General features: G+C 36.4%; 2 long non-coding RNA genes across 2 annotated transcripts in view; one reads left to right on the forward strand and one right to left on the reverse strand.

Annotated features, from left to right (window-relative positions):
- Positions 1–22,197, forward strand: part of LOC140639354 (uncharacterized) — a 48,380-nt gene extending 26,183 nt beyond the window's left edge. Inside the window, exons 5-7 of the long non-coding RNA XR_012036095.1 lie at positions 20,539–20,662; positions 20,852–20,906; positions 21,980–22,197. This is a non-coding gene — a long non-coding RNA (uncharacterized lncRNA). The remainder of the gene's footprint in view (positions 1–20,538; positions 20,663–20,851; positions 20,907–21,979) is intronic.
- On the reverse strand, positions 17,820–23,693 carry LOC140639355 (uncharacterized). Its single transcript, XR_012036096.1, has 3 exons — positions 23,425–23,693; positions 19,950–20,027; positions 17,820–18,301 (listed from the first exon to the last, which is right to left on the reverse strand). It is a non-coding gene; the product is annotated as an uncharacterized lncRNA (long non-coding RNA).
- Between the last annotated feature and the right edge of the window lie 386 nt (positions 23,694–24,079).

Here is a 24,079-nt window from a genome sequence, read left to right on the forward strand (position 1 = left end):
AGTTTCAGAAAGCTACCACCCTGGACAGCATGCCAGTGAAGGTTTACACAGCAGTGTCCATGTCCTAGTGACAGGGTTCTATCAAACACATCCAGGGTGCAAATGATCTGGAGAAGTCATAGCAGACACTGGTTCAAAAGCACCATTACCTTTTTGATGTTCAGAAGAATAACACTGCTATGACATTGGAGCTTACTTACCAGAAATGGCTGCATAGAGTACACAAGGAGATAAAGAATTGCTTGGACTATCATATCTCTGTGTAGAACATGATGCATTGAAAGAAATAAGAGCACAGGATAAACTGAGAGGAGAAGCATGTGGTTCAGAGTATCTCTATACAGCAGGAAAAGGAGACAATCATCAAGTGCATTGCAGACAGATCTAAAGCTGCTGGCAAAGAAGGCTCAAGCACAGCCAGTTCTGTAAATGTATCTATCCCGATGGAGACAGCGAGAAGCAACTGACTGAAAAACCAGTCTGTGACAAAATCTTTCCGTATTGCTGTCTACTGAAGTTACACTTAACCCATACAGTGAGAGAATTAAAACCATCTATTGGCCAAGGGGGTGTTTTTCATCCTTCTTGCTTTGTATTTTGAGTTCCAAGTACACTTTTGAGTAAACAATCTACTTTTAATAAAATTTTGTTGCCTGACAAAAACAAAAACAAAAACAAAAGCCAGAGATATAGTTTCCAGATGGGTTGTCTTGATATGTGAGTGCAAGTTGAAAATGGACAGTGTCTGTAGTACAGCCACATTCAGAGGGAGCCTTGAAAAGGAGTAAAAAAGAAACACATTCTTAGTGGGCAGAGCCATAAGCCATGTACCTTGCCATTCACTATATGTGGAGTAAGTGATGTGAGAGAAGAATCTAGAGATTTAGGCAAGTGACCTGATGCTGCAGAATAATGAGAAAACTGGATAGGTTTCTGGATGGCTCAATTGGTTGAACAGCTCTCTCTTGATTTTGGCTCAGGTCATGGACTCAGGGTCCTGGGATCAGGCCCCACATCAGGCTCCATGCTTAGCAGGGGAGTCTGCTTCAGGCTTCTCTTCTTCTGCCCTTCCCCCTACCTCTCTCTAAAATAAATAAATAAACAAGTCTTTTTTTAAAAAGCCGGAGGCAAAGAGGTCTAGGGGAGGAGCATGTGAACGGATATATGATTGGGGTTGTGGAGTGTGAGGATTCTTGACTTCATGTTAAACATCAGAACAAAGTAGACAAATGATTCATCCAGCTGAAAATGGGCTTCGTCACTAGGTAGTCCAGATTTGGCATGACAAGCACAGAGAGGCCACAGTGACAGAGGTGAGGCTACATATACTGGTACCAAGGCATGTACTTCCACTTACTAGAGACAATCTAGATTGCTATTGTCCCTAAATATCCAGTATATTGACAACAGAGACCAGTGCTAAGCTTTCCACATGTCATTATTCCTTGAGATTAACTGGTCACATAATGGCAAGTCAACTACATTGGGTTCCTTCCTTCCTGGGAAGGGTCATCTTCCAGGGATGGATATCTAATTCAGGAATATGTCCTTGAATATGTTTCAGAGCCTCAGTCAACACCACTATGCAAGGACAATTGAATGCTTAATTCACAGACAGGGAATCACACACAGTATAACATTTGACTAGGAAGCTGATTTTACATCAGAAATGTGGGAGTAGGCTCATGACCATGAGATCCACTGGTTATATTATATATTGCATCATCCAGAAGCAGCTGGTCTCAAAGATTGCTAAACTGGCCTTACAAATGCATGGCTTATGCACCAGCTTGGAGGCAATTATTCTAGAAGATAGAGTACTATCCTTCAGATTGCAATATATATGCTAAATCAGGGACTTATATGTAAATATACATATCTATCTGTCTGTCTATCTACCTGTCTGTGGGGAGAGAGACAGAGAAAGAAAGAGAGGACAAGGGAGGGCTCACAAAATTCTCCCCAAGATCATGGTAAACGAAACATTAAACATAGTCCAGGCAAAAGAGAGTCCCCATAGCTTTTTGTGTATGACCTTGGAATCATCTTGACTTCTCTGGCACCTTGCTTTGTGTGGTCACCAAATTCTGTCAATGCTTCCCCGGTTCCTTCATTCTTGCTGCCAGTTTCCTCATTAAATCTCATGTACACTAAAGCCTTCAGCTCACTGGTTCACAACCTTTTTGGCACAACACAATCATTGACTCAGTGGTGGGGCTCACATATCAGGATACTTCAAAGTCCCCATGGTAACTCTAAAGTACAAAGTTGTGGGACGCCTGGGTGGCTCAGCGGTTGAGCGCCTGCCTTCGGCCCAGGGCATGATCCTGGCGTCCTGGGATCAAGTCCCAAGTCAGGCTCCCTGTAGGAGCCTACTCTTCCTCTGCCTGGGTCTCTGTCTCTCTCTGTCTCTGTCTCTCTCTCTCTTTCTGTCTCTCATGAATAAATAAATAAAATCTTAAAAAAAATAAAGTACATAGTTGAGAAACATTGTTAAATGACTTCACTGCCTCTGGTCTGTATCTTCCTTAAGCCCTCTTTTTTCTTTAAATAAATTTATTTTTTATTGGTGTTCAATTTGCCAACATATAGAATAACACCCAGTGCTCATCTGGTCAAGTGCCCACCTCAGTGCCCACCACTCAGTCCCCCTCTCCCCCCGCCCACATCCCCTTCCACCACCCCTAGTTCATTTCCCAGAGTTAGGAGTCTCTCATGTTCTGTCTCCCTTTCTGATATTTCCCACTCATTTTCTCTTCTTTCCCCTGTATTCCCTTTCACTATTTTTTATATTCCCCAAATGAATGAGACCATATAATGTTTGTCCTTCTCCGATTGACTTACTTCACTCAGCATAATACCCTCCAGTTCCATCCACGTCAAAGAAAATGGTGGGTATTTGTCGTTTCTAATGGCTGAGGAATATTCCATTGTATACATAGACCACATCTTCTCTATCCATTCATCTTACAATGGACACCGAGGCTCCTTCCACAGCTTGGCTATTGTGGACATTGCTGCTAGAAACATCGGGGTGCAGGTGTCCCGGCGTTTCATTGCATCTGTATCTTTGGGGTAAATCCCCAACAGTGCAATTGCTGGGTCGTAGGGCAGGTCTATTTTTAACTCTTTGAGGAAACTCCACACAGTTTTCCAGAGTGGCTGCACCAGGTCACATTCCCACCAACACTGCAAGAGGGTTCCCCTTTCTCCACATCCTCTCCAACATTTGTGGTTTCCTATCTTGTTAATATTCCCCATTCTCACTGGTGTGAGGTGGTATCTCATTGTGGTTTTGATTTGTATTTCCCTGATGGCGAGTGATGCGGAGCATTTTCTCATGTGCATGTTGGCCATGTCTATGTCTTCTTCTGTGAGATTTCTCTTCATGTCTTTTGCCCATTTCATGATTGGATTGTTAAGCCCTCTTTTACAATAATGATTTATCTTTCTAGTACACAGATTTTTAAATAGAATTATTCTGTTTAAAATGTTTATATTGCTTTCAATAGTCATAGACATTCCAAACTCTAGAATTACATTTAAAGTCTTCAAGTTTCTGAATTTAATCAACATTTTCACTTTACTATGTTCTCTTACACAGTTTGGGGCTCAGTCAGACTGGACCCACCACTGCTAGAACATGCTATTCATTCATTCTCATGCCTAGTCTGTCCCACGGACTCTCATAGTCTGGTGTGTATTACAGAGTATGGAATTAAAAATGCAAATTCAAAGTTCCTGTACTTCATCATGACCCAAACCTTACTGCCACAAAGCAACTTGATAAAATCTTAGTTTACCATGCATTGCTGAGGTCACAGGCAATAAAGGAATTACTAATGGCATCCCCTACAAGGGGGAAAATAACGTTTGCTGAATGTGAAGTGTGGTGAGTGAGCAGCAAGCAGATGGGAACTGTGAAGCTTCCCAGAAGTAAATGCCAATTAGCACTGTCATCAGGAAAGTCTTGAGTAGTTCTCAAAAAAAGAATTGCTGAACTATAGGCTCTTACATTAGCCAGTGGCTCTAGAAAGAAATGTAGGTAGTTTCAGGTGGATAGTCTCATTGTCATGAGGTGCTAACTTCAAGGAAAGGGACCTGAAACATAGACTTTTATATTAGAAAGGGACTCTAGAAAGAACTTGAAGTGATCTCAGGTTAATAATCTCCTACTAAATAATTAAATGCTAATTTGATGAAGGAGAGAAGACAGGGCTGGTACTGTGAAGAAACTTAGGCTTCAACAGTAGAAAGAAAGAAATACTATCTGCTCTAATAGGGGAAGCTGAATGCTCACAACATGCTATGGTTGCAGAGAGGCATCTGCCATTCTCACAAATCAAGATCAAACAAACATGAACTCTTAATCAAAGATCCCGAAGCATGACAGAAAACAAGCCATTGCGTATGAATTAGTAGAAACCACCGATAGATTTGTTTCCAGAGTTTTCAGGTATTGACATTCTGAGGATCAAAATATAAGATTTCTGTAAATGAAATGTTTAAGAGAAAAGTAGAGGCAATCACAAACATGAACATGCAGAGAGTAACAAAAACGTGAGTGGAGATTTGAAAGGGGGCCAAACTGAAATTTTCGAAATAGAAAATTAACTTTGAAGGTAAAAACCAAAGGGGAATGTTAATCGATTAGATTGAGCTGAAGTGAGAACTAGTGAAATTCAAAATGCAGTACAGAAGACGAGAAGATGAAAAATAGGAGCTGCAAGTTCCAAATATAAAGAATAAAATGAGACATTATCTAATTAATTGAAATCCTAGGAAAAGAGAGAATGAATGAGAGAAAATTTTGCAGAGATTGTTAGAGATGTTAGACACATCTTCAGCATTGACAGAAAACATGAATCTACCAGCCATCAAGAGCATAGGTAAATAAATTGTGTTAGATTCACATAATGAAATATCATGAAGCAGCGAAAATGAATAAGCAACTATACAAATCAACAAAAATGATCCCTATAATGTAATGTTGAATTAAAGAAAACAAGTATCAGGAGACAATGCAAATCATTATTCCATTCTTATAAAGCTCATTGGTACAGTCCTTTTATTTATATTACTGGATTTGATTTTTTAATATATGAGGATTTTTGTATCCATGTTCCTGGGAGATATTGGTCGATAATTTTCTTTTCTTGTGATGTGATGTCTTTTCTGGTTTTTGTATTAGGTCATGCTGGCCTCATAGAATGAGTTAGGAGCTTCCCTCTGTGTATATTTTCTGGATGAGATTTCACAGGCTTGATATTATTCCTTCCTCAGATGGTTAGCAGGCTTTACCAGTGAAATCATCTGGGCCTGGTACTCTTTTGTAGATTATTAATTGCTGATTCACTTTCTATGATATAGGCCTATTCAGTTTATTGATTTCTTCTTATGCATGTTTTTTTATAGATTTTATTTATTTATTCATGACACACACACAGAGAGAGAGAGAGAGAGAGAGAGAGAGAGAGGCAGAGACACAGGCAGAGGGAGAAGCAGGCTCCATGCAGGGAGCCCGACATGGGACTCGATCCTGGGTCTTCAGGATCACGTCCTGGGCTGAAGGCGGCACTAAACCGCTGAGCCACCCGGGCTGCCCTTCTTATGCATGTTTTAGATTTCTTTCTTTCAAGGAATTGGTCCATTTCATTTAAGTTATCAAATTTATGGGCTTAGAATTGCTCATAATATTCCTTTATTATCTTTTCAATGTTAACTAGATCCATCTTCACTTTTATTTCTGATCTTTGGCAATTTATATTTTTGGATCTCATAAACTTTAGTAATCACATTGAGTTTAACTCAGTTAGCTACTTATATAGGCTGATAAGGGACCTCTACATTTGCACCATTGCTTGCTGAGTGTCTTCCAAGTTATCACCCTTAGTCCTAGAAGCTTGTTTGGCAAAATTTAAGCAAAAATGCTCAAATCACAACCTGTACTGCTTTTCTTCCCTCTGTGGATTTTCAATATGTCTATTTGAGGTTGATTTTTTTTTTTACGGCTTTTTTCTCCTAATTTTTATTTATGAGTTACAGTTTTTAAGTTTTTTTTCCCATTTTTAAAAATTCAAGTAAAATTAACATACAGTGTTATATTAGCTTTGGCTGTACAATATAATGATTTAACAATTCTTTTTTTAAAGATTTTATTTATTTATTCATGAGAGACACACAGAGAGAAGCAGAGACACAGGCAGAGGGAGAAGCAGGCCTCCTTAAGGGAGCTCGATGCAGGACTCGATCCTGGGACTCTAGGATCACACCCTCAGCCACTGAGTCACCCAGGTGTCCCTGATTCAACAATTCTATACATTACTCAGTGTTCACCATGATAAGTATACTTTTAATCCCTTTCACCTATTTCCTCCATTTTCCCACCTACCTGCGCTCTAGCAACTATCGGTTCTTTATATTTAAGAGTTTGTCTCTAATTTCTGTTTTTTTTTTCTTAAATTATGCATAAGTGAAGTCATACAGTATTTGTCTTTCTCTGACTGACTTATTTCACTTAGCATTATAACTAGATCCATCCAAGTTGTTGCAAATGGCAAGAACTCACTCTTTTTTAGTGGCTGAGCAATATTTCATTGTGTGTGTCTAACATATCTTCCTTATCCATTCATCTGTGGATGGATATTTGGGTCACTTCTGTATTTTGGTTGTTGTAAATAATGTTGCAATAAATATAGCGGTGTATATATCTTTTTGAATTTGTGTTTTCATTTTCTTTTGGTAAATACCCAGTAGTGGAATTACTGGATCATTTCATTTCTAATATTAGTAATTTGTGTTTTATCTCCTTCTTTTTGGTTAGCCTGGGTAGAGATTTATCTGTATTACTAATATTTTTCAAAGAGCCAGACTTTGTTTCATTGCTTTTATGTATTAATTTCCTCTTTTCAACTTCATCAATTTATGCTCTAATTTTCATTACTGTCCTTCTATTGCTTTGGATTTAAATTGCTTTACTTTTTCTAGTTTCCTTCAGTGGAAGCTTAAATTACTGGTTTTCTCTTCTAATCTGTGCATGCAGTGCTATGCCTTTTCCTCTAAGCACTGCTTTGGCTTCATTCCACAAAATTATCTAAGCTGTATTTTTATTTTTTTAACTAAATTTTACTATACTCCTCTATGTCAAGAAATATAGTTCTTTTTTTTCTGTTCTTTTTTTTTTTTTTTTAGAAAATTCTATTTCTAGAGCTGATCTGATTTTTTATTTTTTTTCTTTTTTTTTTTATTTATGATAGTCACAGAGAGAGAGAGAGAGAGAGAGAGAGGCAGAGACACAGGCAGAGGGAGAAGCAGGCTCCATGCACCGGGAGCCTGATGTGGGATTCGATCCCAGGTCTCCAGGATCGCGCCCTGGGCCAAAGGCAGGCGCCAAACCGCTGCGCCACCCAGGGATCCCTGATCTGATTTTTTATATGGTCCAACCTTTGCTGGATGTTGAGCAACAAAAAAATTAAAAAAATATTTTTAAAAATCTATGAATTTAATCTATTCCAATAATTTAATTAATTTCTTTAAGTGTATGTCTACTTTCTAATCTGTTGGATCAAGTAAATATCATTTTGTTTTTACCAAGGGAGACAAATTTTTATCCTTATGATGGAGCCTAGGATTTTTAGAACTGGTGTAGTCAAGCCCTTCTGTCTTGGTATTGTTTGAATCTTCTTTGGATTGGCTGGGAACGGTTAGTCTAAGCTTCTCTCTAGATGGGGGCCTGCTGAACCTAGGTGATGCCATTCCTGGGCATTCCTTTAGACATATGTTAATAAATCCTACCACTGATATAACATATGACCTGGTCTTTAGGCTTGATCGGACCTACCATTACTTCCTGGCCAAACCAAGTCCCATCTCAGCTTTCGCTCATGTTACAGACCTCTCCAATTCTTTGTCACATCTTCCATTCAGCTTCTGGACAATGATGGGTACACCATACTCTCTATATTGTGAGAGGTATACTGAATCCTATCACATAGGCCCATTTGTAGGTTTCTAAATATCCAATAAACTTTGTCCCTATCCAAAAGTTATGGTAAGTCCTGAGTACTTTCCATATTATGCAGCAGCTGAAAATGACTTTGAGACCCCTTCTCTATTTCCATGCAGTGCTACCAAGTTTTCTTTGTTGTGGACATTTCCATATTGGATGTTCATAAAGGACAGCTTTTAATTTCCACTTGTTCCTAAGTGGGAAGATAGGTAGAAACTTGAAAATTTGGATGGCTGACAATATCCATAGAACTCATACTTCAGTATTTTGTATGCTACTATTACAGAGGGTATAATATTAAAAAAATTAACATGGTGTTCTCAGTTCATCTAATACTCAGGCTCTTGACCAAAGAAAAAAGAAGGAGCATGTCTGACTACCTCCTTTGTCTTTCTTTATTTATCTTCTTCACTCCATAATCCATTTTTGCCAGAAAGTGTAGATTTATTCAGAGTTCCTTTGTATCTTATATTAAACTCTGTGGCCAAACTGGCAAGACTGTCTCTTGAAAAATCAAGGGATAAAATGGAATAATTAAGAAAAAGCTTTTCTTTCTTTTAAAGTCATGGTTTGAAACCTACTTTAATACTTGAAAATAGTTTTCAAATGTTTTGGAGTTAATTTTATTTTGGATATCTTAGCTTAAACTCTTTCCCTCTGCATTTCTGTAATTTTAGTTCTTATATCCATTCCTCTTTTTCTATTCATTCCCCTTCTATCCTTCCTGCAGATGACTGCCTTGGTTCTCCTGGAAAGAGATCATCTGCAGAGAAGTACAAAAGAGAACACATAAAAATATTTTTAAAAATAGCACTACCTGTAGTTTAAGTAGACAACATACTAAAGTTTATGTTCCATAGGTATTATTAACCCTCTAATCTTTATAGTCAGAGATAGAGGAAAAAAGATGTTTTTGGTCATGTCACCACATATTTTTAAGTCTGAGGACTAATAATTTTTATTTATTTACATAGGTGCAGATCATCTTACTGCAATCCATCATGCTTTGTGCTAGAAAACAAAACAAAACAAAAAAGGCTTTTTCTAATAAATTTGTCTTAAAAATACCTCTGAAAGTGGAGAAAACTAATTTATCAATCAATTTATATAGAATGAGAGAGAAAATCTAGTGCTTACAATCACATTCTGGAGATAGAAGGGCTGTGAATAAATCCTACTTCTGCCACTCACGATATTTATGACCTCAGACCAGTTGTTTGATTTATTTGTACCTCAATTTTCTCATCTGAAAAGTGGGGATAGCTTAAGAAGATTTAATTAGTTTGAGTGAATCCATGTGACACATTTAGAACACAGCCTGCACATAAGTATGTATATATATCTATATGCGCTATCATAATTGCTAGTGCTATTGTATAAAAGATTTGAGAAAGGAATGCTAATTGTGAAAATCTGCTAAAACAAGCTAAAGAGATTTTCAATTAAAAGTGATTAAATTAAAGATTATGAAATATCTCCTTAATCTTTTGATGGATAAGCTTGATGCATTTTAACAAGTAGTAAAAATTAGTCTCTAAGCCCTTTGGCGATGGGGTTTATCTTTATTTTAATTATTTAACATATCCTGTTCAATTACGCCACCATCTACTAAATAATAGCATTATTTAAAGAGTACTGCACAGTGATTCAGAACAGGCTTCATAGTTTGCAGGCCCAGGTTTGAATTCTACTTAAATTCCAAAATTTGGGTAATTTTGGGTAAGTTGTTTAATTTCACAAAGACCCATGTTTCTCATCTATAAAACAGGAATAATAATAGATTCAACTTCCTGGATTATTTATAGGAATTTATATAACATATGTGAAGTTCCAAGAGAGTACCTGTGTTTGTTAACTACTAGACAAATTCTGCTAATGACAAAAATTATAACAGAGTTTATCAGAGAAAACCTGTTAAATCTATTTTTAAAAACTTTAAGCTCAGAGTTGGAAGATACTTACAGAAAATTGAATGAGAAATTATTATACTCACATCTACAAATCCAGTAGAAGAGCTGCCATACAGTTATGTGGTTTGTTCATATAATGTAGTCTCCACGTGATCCATTTTACCTATATGTTAAGGAAAGGTTCTTAAAGACCAGATCAAGTTCTTGTATTTAGCTTCTTAAAGCAGCAACCTAGCCCAGCTGGCATTCTGGGACTCCTTCCATCTTTGGTTTGACTTGATGATTCAGTGAAGTACATACTGTTCTTGCATCAGAAGTAGCAGTGTTAATTCTATTATGCCAAATACTTTCACAGTAGCTCAGGCTGAGTTCCCTGTATGATTGCTTATTGCAGAATCACTGAAGCAGCTGGTGGAAAAGTCCATGTCAATCCCTTTGAGACCTGTGTCTTCAGAAAACATTCTGAGTCGGTCTGCATTTCAAAGGAGAAAGTAGCATGGTACAAAACTACCAGGGAACCTTCATTTGTTCTTCACTGGCTTATAGGAACTCCATGGAAAATTTGTTAGCATCCTAGACTTAGGTTGATTGTATAATTTTTCATCCAAGGGATAGTCTTTAAAGTGAAAGGGGGCACAGTTAATATTTAAGATAGGACTGGGCACCTGGGTGGCTCAGTGATTGAGCGTCTGCCTTTGGCTCAGGTCATGATCTTGGGGTCCTGGGATTGAGTCCTCCATCCAGCTCCTGACAAGGAGCCTGCTTCTCCCTCTGCTTATGTCTCTGCCTCTCTCTGTGTCTCTCATGAATAAATAAATTCATGAATAAATTCACTAATCTTTAAACAAATAATTAACTTGGGACAAGGAATGTAAAATGGGACTATTCTGAGTGAATTGGGTTGTGTAGTCACTCTATGGGACTTCACAGTCCCTGATTCTGTTGGTCTTTTTTAGTCCAGTTCCAAACCTGAATAGCCCTGTTCCTGTACCTGCTGTGAACAGTTGAAGAATGTCCCAGAATAGCCTATAACTAGTTTTTGTTTTCCTGCTACAGCATTACTTCTGCTACTGCAAGAGAGTATTAATATTTCTCCTTGGTTCTCATCAGTTCATCCCAAACTTGCTTCATTTCAAAGACAATGATATGGATATCTTCCAGTAGCCTTTCTAATCACTTATTCATTCCATAGGTATTTTATAGAGTGCTTATTTTGAAGTTGGGCTGTTCTAAGCACAGGAAAATAATGCACATGGCTGACAATGTGCCTGCCTTATGGAGCTTATGTGGACTGTATGTGCAAGCCAAAATCAAGAGTTGGACACTTAAACCACTGAGCCTCCCAGGTGCCCCTAGTTGCCTGCCAATTTTAAATATGATTCTATAAGAATCTAATGGTTCTTTTTATGAGAAGCTATTCCTTTGGATGAGAGCAGATTTATAATATCTGGGAGGAGATTGGCCCAAGTGAATTTCCAGTTTAGTCAACAATATTCATAAGGTTCTGTATAACGGAACACAGCATCAGGTTTTATATGGGAAGAGTCCAAAAAGGAAGTTAGGGTGCAGGATTCCTGCCACAGATCACTTTAGCATATATTGGAAAACTAGGACATACATCAAGAAGGTTTGGGCGTACGCTTTTATTAACCAGAATTGCATAAGTACCAAGAAAATGCCAAGTGGAGGTGTAATCATAATCAGGTAAGATTAATCATGAAAAACTTTCCAGAGAAAATTAGTTTTAAGCCAGGCTTTTAAGTAATTCAGAGCTATTAAATGGAAAGAAGATGGACTAATAAGCTAACCAGAAGGGAATTAAATGTCATTCATCACATTCTGAATGCCTTGTATGTGCAAGGCACTGTGCACAGAACTTGGTTGATATGCAAAAGACTCCAAAACTGTGCCTGCCCTCATGATCTCTCCATCTAGTGTTGGATAGATAGAGGCAAACAACGGTATGTGCCAAGACTCAGACAGGTACATAAAATATTCAGCAAATGGAAAGACTTTCTTTTTCTGCACTAAAGAGTCCATAGAGTAGAATAAAGAAGAGAAGAGGGCCCTTTAGTTGGCAGATGATCTTGAAAGCATATGTATCAGTTAGAGTGAGTTATAGTCCTAAGAGCTAACAGTCAGAAACTCTAATATGTCATCAGTGTTTCAGGTTTCTTCTTTCTATTCCATGATTCACAATGTGAAATTCAAGAAATGATAATCACAATATATTTTCAGCCAAAGTATATTCCAAGCCAAAAGAACTACAAATAGGTGGCTGTCCCTGTCCCTTTTGAGGAACTTTTATGACAGAGTCACCCTATAACTTCCAGTTATATATTTTTGAACCATATTGTGCTCTTAACTACCAGGAAGTCTGCTCCTGTGGTTTTGCACCAGTAGCATCACCACTCCCAACAAATCAGTTATGCAATACAAAAGGTGAGAATGACTATGAGATAGGCAGCCAATAATCTTTACTAGAGTAATATTGAGATTCTTTTTTTTTTTTTTTAAGATTTTATTTCTCTTAGAGAGAGTAAGAGCACAAGCGAGCATGAGCAGGGGGAGGGGCAGAAAGACAGGGAGAAGCAGACTCTCTGCTGAGCAGGGGAGCCCGATGTGGCACCCCAAGACATTCTTGTTTAGAAAGCACTGAATGGGAACAGGAAAGTGCTGAGTAAGCATTATGAAAAAGAATGTGTTAACAATCGCATATAAGGTGAGTGTTAACTTTTTGCAAAAGGAGAGAATACATGATTATCTTTAGCCTACTTAATTAAAGAACTGAGGTATCTTCAATTCAAATAGTTGTAGACAGACTCTGGAAATGGTAAACATGAGATTACCTGAGGAAATAATCCCAAATGTTTGTTTGTTTGTTTTTTTACAAATTTTATTCATTTATTTGAGAGAGAGAGAGAGAGAGACAGAGACAGAGATAGCAAGAGAGCACAAGTAGGGAGGAGAGGGAGAAGCAGGCTCCCCACTGAGCAGGGAGCCTGATGCTGGGCGGGATCCCAGGACTCTGAGATCATGATCTGAGCCAAAGGCAAATGCTTAATCTACTGAGCCACCCAGGTGCCTCAATCCCAAATATTTGATAATGAAAAATATGAGTCAAAGGAGTATGCGTAGGGCATGAGGAGGAGAGAGAGAGAGAAGAGAAAGAACTTAGATTTGCATTTAGTTAGCTATCATTTAGTTGTTTAAATTCCAAAGGCTGTGGTGCAATTGTGAAAAATGAAGAAATCACAAATCTTTGAAACAGGAAGAAGGCAAGTTGCTTAAAAGGGAAAGCTACATGAATAGTAGTTTCTTCTTTTTTATGTATAATAAAAAAGTTTTGTAGCAGACATTAGGCTGGGTACATCTCCTCTAGAGTTACAAAGATAGATGCATAAGTGGAAACATAACCAACCTGGACTTCCCTCTTGCATGTGTACATGTGCATGCTCTCACACACACACCCATACACACATGGGTGCATGCACACTTTCCCCATCTTAGTTAACTGGCACCCCATTTACTCATACTCAATATGTAGGGATCATCTTTCTTTCTTCTCCTCACCACTTGTACCTAATCAGCAGCAATTCCTGTAAGCTTTGCATCCAAAATACTTCTTGAATTTGGCCATTTTTACCATCTTCACTACTACTACCATCCTGTTCAAACCTCCAACATCTCTTACTAGGTCTACTTACTACAATAGCATTTTTTTCAAGTATAATTAATATACAGTGTTATATTAGTTTTGCTTGTGCAATATAATGATTCAACAATTCTTTACATTACTCAGTGCTCTTCATGAAATGTGTACTCTTTAACCCCCATCACCCGCTCCTTCACGCACATCCCCTCATGCAACCATTGGTTTGTTCTCTGTACTTAAGAATCTATATTTTACTTGATCACCCTGAACTCTTATCTCTCACAATATATCTTTTCCTGAAAACTAGAGTGATCTTTCAGAGTACAAATCAGATTATGCTACTCACATGCCCAAAACTGTTCAATAGCTTTTGGGGCACCTGAGTGGCACAATTGGTTAAGCATCCAACTCTCAGTTTTGGCTCAGGTTGTGATCTCAGGGGGATCAGATTCAGCTTTGCTTTGGGCTCTGCACTCAGTGCGGAGTCTGCTTGGGACCATCACTCCCTCTCCCTCTGTCCCTCCCTCCACACACACACACACTCTCAAGTAAGTTAAATATTTAGAAAATTGCAAGCAATTAGCTCAATATGATTTGGGAATTATGGAGTAGTTTTATTCTAATAGCTATGGTATTATTATGGTTAGAATGAGATAAACGGATATGCATATCCTATGTAAATATTTATTATTCTCTTGTAATTTTGTTATAAAATTCTTTAGGATACATCACCTACATTGATGATACCTATATTAATTGGAATGTCTAACCTTTGCATAAAGACTAAGACAACCAAATAGAATCATGGGTTTAGGGGGCCTGGGTGGCTCAGTTGGTTAAGTGACTGACTCTTGGTTTCAGCTCAGGTGATCTCAGGGTCCTGAGATCCAGGCCTGCCTCTTGGCTTCATGCTCAGAAGGAAGGCTGCTTGAGATTCTCTCCCTCTGCTCCTCCCCTCACTTGCTTTTTCTTTCTCTCTCGCTTGCTCTCAAATAAATAAGTCTTAAAAAAAAGAATTGTGTTTGATACTCAAGAATAAAATAATTTTTCAAAACATTAGTGAATGAATAAGAACAAGCTGAAAAAGCGCAAATCATTTCCTTTGCTCAGTATGGGCCCAGATATGCTATGATTTGTAATACTTTTTATTTACAGACAGTTGATCAGAAACTTATTTTAACTTTCTGAAGTTACTTGAACTAAGGGCAGCTACAAATTTCAGCATACTACAGGATATATCTAAGTCACTGGTTCGAACATTTTTGAATGAAAAAGGTGTAGCAGAATAAAGGAAATGGAGGGAACAAAACATAATTTCCACTTAACAATAATCTAGAGGTTCAATAGATGAGAACTAAAGATTTGAATTCATTTCCCAGAACAGTGCTTTATTACCAAAATAAACAGGAGACTACCACTTAACTGCAAAGAAAAGTCAACAAGAGATCTAGTCATTAATCATCCTAAATAAACAGTACTTTTTAAGTGCCTGATTGGCATTGCTGGCATACATTCTGTCCTTAGAAATATGCCTCAGATTTCTATCATAAACCACATAACTTAATTCAATGCCTGACCACTCTAGGATTTAATATCTGAGAACAGAAATTGGTAAAGACAAATTCTGAATCTGAGATGAAAGTAGCCATGAGAATATTCTGTGGACTTTCTCCTGGTTGCAGTGTGAAAATTTTTGTTATTTTACTTAGTAGGAAGTTCCTAGAAATTTGAAATATTTGGTTACTTTTAACTGACTAATGCTACATATAACTGGTTTCAAAGTTTGTTTTAACAAATTATATTTGTCCTAGTCTGTTTCTTAGTATAGATTTCCATGGTAAATATATGGCCATGCTATTTACTTAAATCAAACAGTCACAGAATGGAAACTTTATATTTTAGGCAATCACTGAATGACATGGGTTGATTAGTACTCTCCCATAAATTTACAGCAATTGTGCCTTTTATAGCATTTTCCTTGCATTTATTTTCATTTTTACTAATGTTTCATAGAATCCTATCCTTCAGACTTACCAAAGAGAAACAGGCAATTCTTGGGATTCTACCTTTTTCTCTCCTAAAAATATCTACTCTCCTTTTATGTATAACTGCATGCAACATCCAAATACAGCATGCCGGATATTGTTTTCTGTTTTGTTTCTTTTTTTCACCTCATCTCCTGTTAAAAGACACAATAAATATTCCCTGTGCAACAACCTGTAGTTGCAATATATTGACCTGAAAAACCAATAAACATCATTACCATGGGTGACAAGAACTGGTGTGCTGTCATACCATATAATGGCAATTTATGTATTGAAAGCCTTAGTTTATCCAATATAATGAATATTTACTGAATGCCGAATATGTTTAGTATTGGTTAAAAGTTTTATGAGACACTTATCCTTCTTTCAGGATCCCACAATCTAGCCAATAAAACAGAGATGTCTGTTTATCAGCCCTGTAAATCGTAATCTTTTGACATGAAACATTAAGATATGATCTAAAATCGAAAAATATTGAGTTCTAATTTTGGCTAAGTCATCAATTGTCTAAGAAGCAATCCTCAATCCTCAATTTCCTACACTCCCCAGTGTGATGAAAATAATATTTGTCCTCAACAACCTTAAAAAGTTAATCAAGATGTATGAGTTCCATTGTATACCCAATGTATTGAATGCTTAAAGGTAGAGTTCACCATCAAAATACATGCATTGAGCTCATTGGAAAAAGATGCTATTGATACACAAATTATTCATATCATTATGTATGTAAATATTATTACGTGCCTTATGTTACCATTTTAATATACGCAAGTCAAACAGTATATGCAATAATAATGCAAATCATTACTATCCACAATGGAAGGATAAACCACTGTCTAACATTTAGCAGAAGGTATTTTCATTGAATTAAGTTAGTAGGAAGTCCTCACTAAAATGTTGACAAATGCTTTAAGCTTCCACAAAAAAAAAAAAAAAAAAAGAAACGGAAATAATTGGGCTGCCATTATGTAAATGAGATATAACAGGGAAATGCAGGGCATGCAAAAACAACGGGGACTGCCACCTTACCAACCAAAATATCTGATATATTCTCTCTAATGAAAAACATGGGCTTTCATTATATGAACATAACTGAGTGCAAATCTTGAGTTATTCAGGCAAAATAAGTGGCTGCCATTGTGACATATACATTTCATGGTACATGTGTTACTTCTTTTTAATTTTTTTACATGTGTTACTTCTCAGTTAAAAGTGCCATGAAGCACTTATAGTACTTATGTTACTTTAAGGGGACACAAGTAGATGGCCATTTTAACAATTATTTTGCTATTGCCATGTCATGCAAATATCTTTTTCCTTAATTTTATTTGAAATTCCAAAGTTGAATTTGTTGATGGAAAACAAGAAGCAAAAGGTTCTGTTTGTGGAAATAGAAAGGAGTGTACATGAGGGGCAGAGTGTGTTTTGCTTGGCAGTTCTTTTGCTACCATTTTGTTTTTGTTTTTAGTGCTGGAGGGCAGCAAATTGGCAGGTGTAAATAAGGCTCTAGCTAGTTTCATACTGTATTTACAATCAGTTATTATGGGTTAAAATGTCTGTAGTGCATAGGGAATTAGACATGCAACTTCTGTTAAGAATGAGGGAAGCTTAATATCTAATTTCAGACATTGCATGAATATATTTCTTCAGCCTAATCTTGCAATAATTTCTACCAGTTCTCATAAAGTGTACACAAATGGATCATTTTTATACTTGCTTCATGTTTGGAATTTTGAATATACATTTTTGGACCTAAAATTCTAATGTAGCCTATAATTTTCCATAACAAAAAACTGGTAGGTAAAGAAATAAATATTCCTCTATAACTAACTTGAGAAAAAAAAGAAAGATTCCTCGGTTTAAGATTATTTGTTTTATGGTATCCATATAGCAAGCATATTATTATAACTTCTAATTTTTGACAAATTTTGAAAATAGCAAAGAGCTATTTGCCTATCTAGTTTGATGTAAAATGGAATAATTTTATGATACAGTTTGCACTTTACCAGGATTTGCATGTACCACATGTCAAATCATGTCCCAGAAACATAGCAACCACTAGCAGAGAAAGCCTAACGTCACATGATCACACAGAACACAAAGGTTATAACGTTTGTGCAGATACTGCTTTTTAATAAGGACTTTAATAAAAAACCCTCCATTTTAAGGAAAGGAGAGTAAGAATAGTTTTATGCAAAATTTATAGTAGACAACATTTCCACAATACACTGATCTGTAACAACTTTTTTGAAAGCTCCTGGAAGCATGAATTCCCCATGTCTCTATATTTTCTCTGTGCATTCAGACAAAGAGCCAAGTTAATCTTGACTTTGAGGAGGAACAGTGGGAAAAGATGATAGAGAGGGGTATGAAATAAATACTAAGTAAATAAGCGACTGTTGAATAAAACAATTAGTTTTGCCCCAGGCTTCTGCAATAGCTTATGAATTCTTACCAGCATTAGTTTACAGCTGTAACTTCAGGATATAATAAGAGATTGAATCTTATACAGGCAATGAAACAGATGATCAAATTCACAGGGGATTGTGTCAGGCTTTTTCCAGTACTAAAGAAACATATTAATCCTTGTCACTGTTTTCAGAAACGCTGTGACAGAAATAAACCTGTACTGTAACTTGGCCCTTTTAATGAGCTTCTGGAGTGTGGGCTTTCCACTCAGCACCTGAAAAACACAACAAAACACCTTTTATATTAAAGATGTGAGGTTTGCTGCTGGCTAAATTTGTACACAGAAGTCTATAAACCAGTGCTCAGCCAGCTGGGAAGCAAGAAAGCAAATTCAGATTCTGCCATGAACTTCACAGACCAATTATCTACTTGGAATCATGGGAGTTTAACAAACAAATACCAGCCCCTGCTGAGCCTTTTCAGGCCAGCAGCTTATGGGTGATTCAGTTGCATCCGAGGCTTTTAGACTGATCAATTCTTAATCACAAAGCGCAAAAATTATTCTCAGACTCATGTCAGTTTCTTTGGACACGTTTGTTAACAATCTGCTTCAAATCATTTTTTTAAAAGAAACTGCAGACACTGTTTTTATTGACTCCCCACTTGTAAAATGTTTATAGCTTGTTAATTTATATTTACCCCTTTACTTTTGCCTGCAAATCAACATCACTTAGCACAGTTTGGTTACACTTTGTCCAAAGGAAATTACAGAAGCCTGCTATGGGGCTAAAATGAAGGAAAGCTGCGGAAAATCAATACACTGCTGATTAAACAGATCGTAGCAAATTCACGGCTGTATGCTACAGCATGGAGACATCAGTGTGATGCCTATCTAGCAGTTAATGTGCTTTCAGTCAGGTGAGGAAAATTTCAGAATAAGGCAAAATCACTCAGAAAAACAAGAAGCACCTTACACAAGAATGTGTGTGCTTATATGAAACCTACATTTTGTGTAAAGTAGTAGTTCACTTGCGGAATAAATAGGATGCATTTATTTCGTGAAAGAAAGCAGTGCAGTATCTCTATTATGACATTTACCCTTTGTATGATGAAAGGAGCTAATGCCATTGCAAGATACCACAAGTCAAGTTTTCTGTTTTTCCTCTTATGAAATATTAGTTTAATCAATGTTTTCTCATATAATTTCAATTTGACAATGACCAAATGTCTGAAAGGCAGATTATCGGTGGAGGGTATCTCAAAAGTCACAATGACATCCAATGAAAATAGTCTAAGTGATTCAGAAAGAATCCCTTTAACATCCAGTTTTAGAGTAGAAGAATAAACATGAAATGAATCAGGTATAAAAAGGGAATGCAATTCATACATAATTATTTTTTTTAACGTATCGGAAATAGATCATAGTAACACAACACGTGGTTGTCGAGGCCAACAGTTGTTTGTAAGTCACAGACAAAGACGGCATTGGGATTACAGGGAAGAACTAAGGCATCCGGACTAAAGCAAAGGTACTCTGAGTTAAGGCATAAACTTTCATTTCCACGCTACCCAATTTGTGGCCTCTGCAAACCGAATACTTCGAAGACGATAGGAAAATAAGCATATCCTACAGACTGTTTAAGAGGTGGTCCCTACTTGAATTTAACTTGAGGAAGTGCACAGGATTGCCTGGGAAGTAGGGAAATGAGAAACGAACAAAAGTTTAAATTCAATCTTTCCAGGAAAGTGTAATAGAGGAAATTTTGCTTCAACCTTTTGTTATGCTTTTTATTTGACATTCACACTTATCTATTTAGAGTACTGTGATGCTGTAACAAGCTTTTTCTTTCTCTCTTTCTTTTTCTTCTTCTTCTTTTTTTTTTAACTAGATATACTAGAGTGAAATTTGTGGCTCTACTTACCATTGTTCATTCAGGATAGCTGTGGCTTTGAGGCGTTATGGTATCCTGGCAGATAAATTTCAGTAGTAAATCCTTATACTGAAAAATATACTTGAGAAAATTATGTTCTATACACAAAAGCCAACTTAAGTTTCAATCTCTGTTGTTTTTAATTCTCTCTCTTTCAAAATATCAAAGTCTTTCAAATGGTAACATGGTTAAATTCTTTGCCAAATCCTATGTGTTAAAATGAAGGTGTTTTTGAGTCATCAAAGCTTATAAAAAGACCTTTAACAAGTAAACAGCTTCTCTCTCTCTCTCTCTCTTTCTCTCTCTCTTTTTTTAAACTGGAAGATGTGGTATAAGAAAACACATTCATGGACACCATATGTGAATCAAGTTTCATCCCAAGATTTTGAGATTTTTGAGAATTCCTAGAAAATGAGAGCTTTACATTTATAGTCTGAAGAAGCTCAGTCAGTGCCACTATTTTCCTCCTGATGTACATACATGATTTATACTGACTCATACTGATTTGTATGCATGTATAAAACTCAAGGTGTTTTATTTTGGTCATTCTACTGAAAAATCTTTGATAATCTTGTTTCAGAAAAAAGAGGCCATCACTAGTTCAGGAACATGAAAAATAATCATTACTCCAGGATCTCTACTGTCATTTCAAGATTAACTTATATTGTTCTTGTGCTGTGATAAACTATCAACTTTTTTCCCAAGTAAGTTTTAAAATTTACACTTAAATAATCAGGACTTTGTGACATTAGGAGAATAAAGCAATAGATACCAATGGGAAGAGCAAGTATTTTAGAGAACGATACTTATATTTGATATACATATTGGTGTGCTAGGTTAATTGTGCTCTCGAGGATGCATTTTAAGATTTTTCTTTCTTTGTGTCATTGAAGGAAAACTAAAATTAAAGGGACAGAATAGAAGGAGATAATGGCCAGACTGGATAAGGCAAGTTTAAACTTCTGAGCAAGAATTATTTTCTAAGTCTCACAGTTTCTGTAGATATTTTCACATTTCTGTAGTTCCAATAAGCTAACAAATGGTTGTTTGTAAACATGCTTTACTTTATTTAAAGTCCGTGCACTGTAGAAATCCAAGAGTTGGCAGGGGTTTGAATACCCTTTGGTAGAAACCCACTTTTTCTTATTAATACATGGTAATTTATCACCATTAAGTATACGATCCTTCTGGAAAAAAAATTGATGCACATTGCTCTCTAGACTATAATTTCAGTGTTCATGATATTAATCTTTAATTAAATTACAGTTATTTTATAAATGTATCCTTAATTAAATTATACCATGTGCTTAAAGAAGAAATGGCTACAGCATGATTAAAACATGTTTAAAAATGTACCACTGAATTTTGAATGCTGTCTGTCATCCCCAAAGTATGACTAACTAGGCTTCAGAAATGACTAGAAAGTCAACTGAAAAATTGCCAAGTAAAACTGTTTGGCTCTTTAAAGAACTGTGCATTAAAATTTTGGACAGTTTCTCTATTAAATCTAAATATACTTCTTATAGTATATACAGTATTACATTTCTAAATTAATTGCCATACTCCCATTTGTTAAAGAATTTCACTCCATGTGAAAAGCAAGGTCTCACTAGATGTGAATTTTACACTGCGCTAGATCAATCCCAATACCAGTAAATGGATATTATTAAACAGCATGGGGTAGTGCAAACTGGGAAAGAAAACTTGTAGTGTGCTGCCTTTGAGCAGACCTGGCTTGCATGCTGTGACAGGGCAATTGTCGACATGCTTTTTCATGCCAATCTGCAGCTTTTTCAACTCTAGATGCTATGGCAACCAGGGTTTAACAGACTAAGCAGCTAACAAGCTTCCCTGATGGAATTGTCTGGTTGTGTGATTGCCTTGTCTTAGGGAAAATATAAAATAGAATGAAGACGCTTGTGGACATTTGTCAAACTGATTATAATTTGGACAGTTGAATCATAATTGTCTGTTGTGTGCTGTACAGTAGTGACATATGCTATTTTCCACGTTCCTTGCAGAGTACACCACTGCATTCCCGCATAGGCTACGTTTCCCTTGGGAACAATGGGTCCTGGTTGCTGTGGGTTTGGTGCAACATGGCAGTCCGCATCTCACACCAGATCCTCTGGGAAAGAAAAGAACAGTGAACAGTTCTAATTTTTTTCTCTTTGAAAAGGCTTGTGTTTGATTTGAACTATATTTGTATGAATATAATAAACACAAGTTGATGTGAAAAGATATTTCTCTTTTATAGAATGTTCATGTTCATAGGGTAAGTTGCAGATCAAAATATGCAGGTGAATTAATTTGTTATTTATGATTGGGCATAATTTTAGTTCTTTGGGAATATTGATTTTTTAAATTTGCAACCACTTAAACATGTATTTGTGTCACCAATCATATGCATAATTTAAAACACTGAGGAAATAATCAAGCTTCTCTGATGGAATGGTCTTGTTTTAATACTGCCTTGTCCTATTGAAAATGAATAGAAGATAGTGTCTTTATTGTTTTAAATGATTAAAAGCCTACTAATAAAATTTCAATCCCTTTAAACAGTCAAAGGCATTGCATTTTCAAGATCATTTGATATCAAATCTTTTTTTTTCTTGAAAGGGATACATCTTTTAAAACACTAAAATCATAAGAACAAACATTTCAAATGAAATGCGAGTTTTCACAACACAAAATTTCCATGGATAGACATTTTAAATAAAATGAACTATTTTTCCAGACAACCTTACTAATTATTTTCTAGGACATTGTGGGATAGATTATGTTATACTGGGGAAAAATCAATGTTATGTCATGAGGATGAAACTTTGATGATGTTTTCAGTAGGCTCTGAATTAGTTGAGGTTTAAGTAGAAGTTGAGGCTAACAAGATTTTGGCAAGTGCATAGCAAGAGTGCAAATTATTATGTTAGCTTATCCATCGTGGCCACATCTCACCAACCACAGAGTTCTGCTGTTTTTTTGTTTTCTTATTTCAATTTTAAAATACTTCTGATAGATGCCTTTGCTTTGAGACACTAAGGCCTTCAATAAAAGTAGGGTTCCTCCTTCCTCTCTTTCAGAAAAATGGGTAGCAATCTGAGTTGCCTTTTAAAAAAACCTTCAGAGTCACATACATGACTTATGTCTAGGTGGTGCAATTCCTAGAACAGGTCCATTTCTAGTTTGAAAGACCTATTCTTTTTCTTAACCAGAAAGATCTCAGCCTGAGAACACCTTCTTCTATGATGAGTGGTGCACCCAAGAAGGGTGAGAGATGAAATTGGGAACATTTTGTTCTCTTCATAAAGAAGCTTCTCTAGCCTAAGCTGTAAAAAATATTTTTGCAGAGTTACGGCGTACTGAAATTAGTGAGCCAAGAGTTACTGCCATAAAACCTTATTTTATCTTGAGCGTCAATCATTTTTCATAAAAATAGTCTTTATTTACTGGGCTGCCCAGGTCTTACCTTCTAATTCTTAGTTTTGAAATTAGCCTCCTTTATGAGTCGCCTTTGTGCTGGCCACATTCTCCTCATCAGGCGGTGCTGAACTGAAGAGACCCCTGTTCCATTTATTTCCATGAAGAATGTAACTTTTTCCTCTTCTAATGGGGAGCTTCTGTTGAGCCAGGCTACAGTAATGTCACCTGAAATGGAGGAAAATCATATGTTTTCAGTCGAATGAGAATTTTGATTCTGCTCTTTCTTTGGAATAGCAAGGATTCAGACTTGATAGATGTTACTTTTGAACTCATTAAAACTCTTTTCAGTAGATTCAAACTTGCAACATGATAGATGAGTTTAAAGAACTATGCTTGAAAGCAAAGTCATTCTTTCAGACACTACAGAGCAGAGATGAGAGTCAGGGTGCTTTATGTTAGTTCAATGACAACTTTCCAAAAGATTAAGGAAAATTATGGTTCAAGGTACAAGTATTCTCCTTCTCACTTAGGAAATAAAAGCATATAAAGAGATGATATTTACTCAGTTACTAAAGCAAATTCCAGCAATGTCCAGTGGTCAACCTTAGTTTGTGAAACATTTTATATCTACGAAATGTGCTTTATACCCACTCTTTGGAGTTATCAGCTATCATCTGAAATAGGCCAAGGCTGATAAGACC

Source organism: Canis lupus, chromosome 9 (assembly GCF_048164855.1).
Source record: "Canis lupus baileyi chromosome 9, mCanLup2.hap1, whole genome shotgun sequence".
In the NCBI taxonomy this organism is placed as follows: domain Eukaryota; kingdom Metazoa; phylum Chordata; class Mammalia; order Carnivora; family Canidae; genus Canis; species Canis lupus.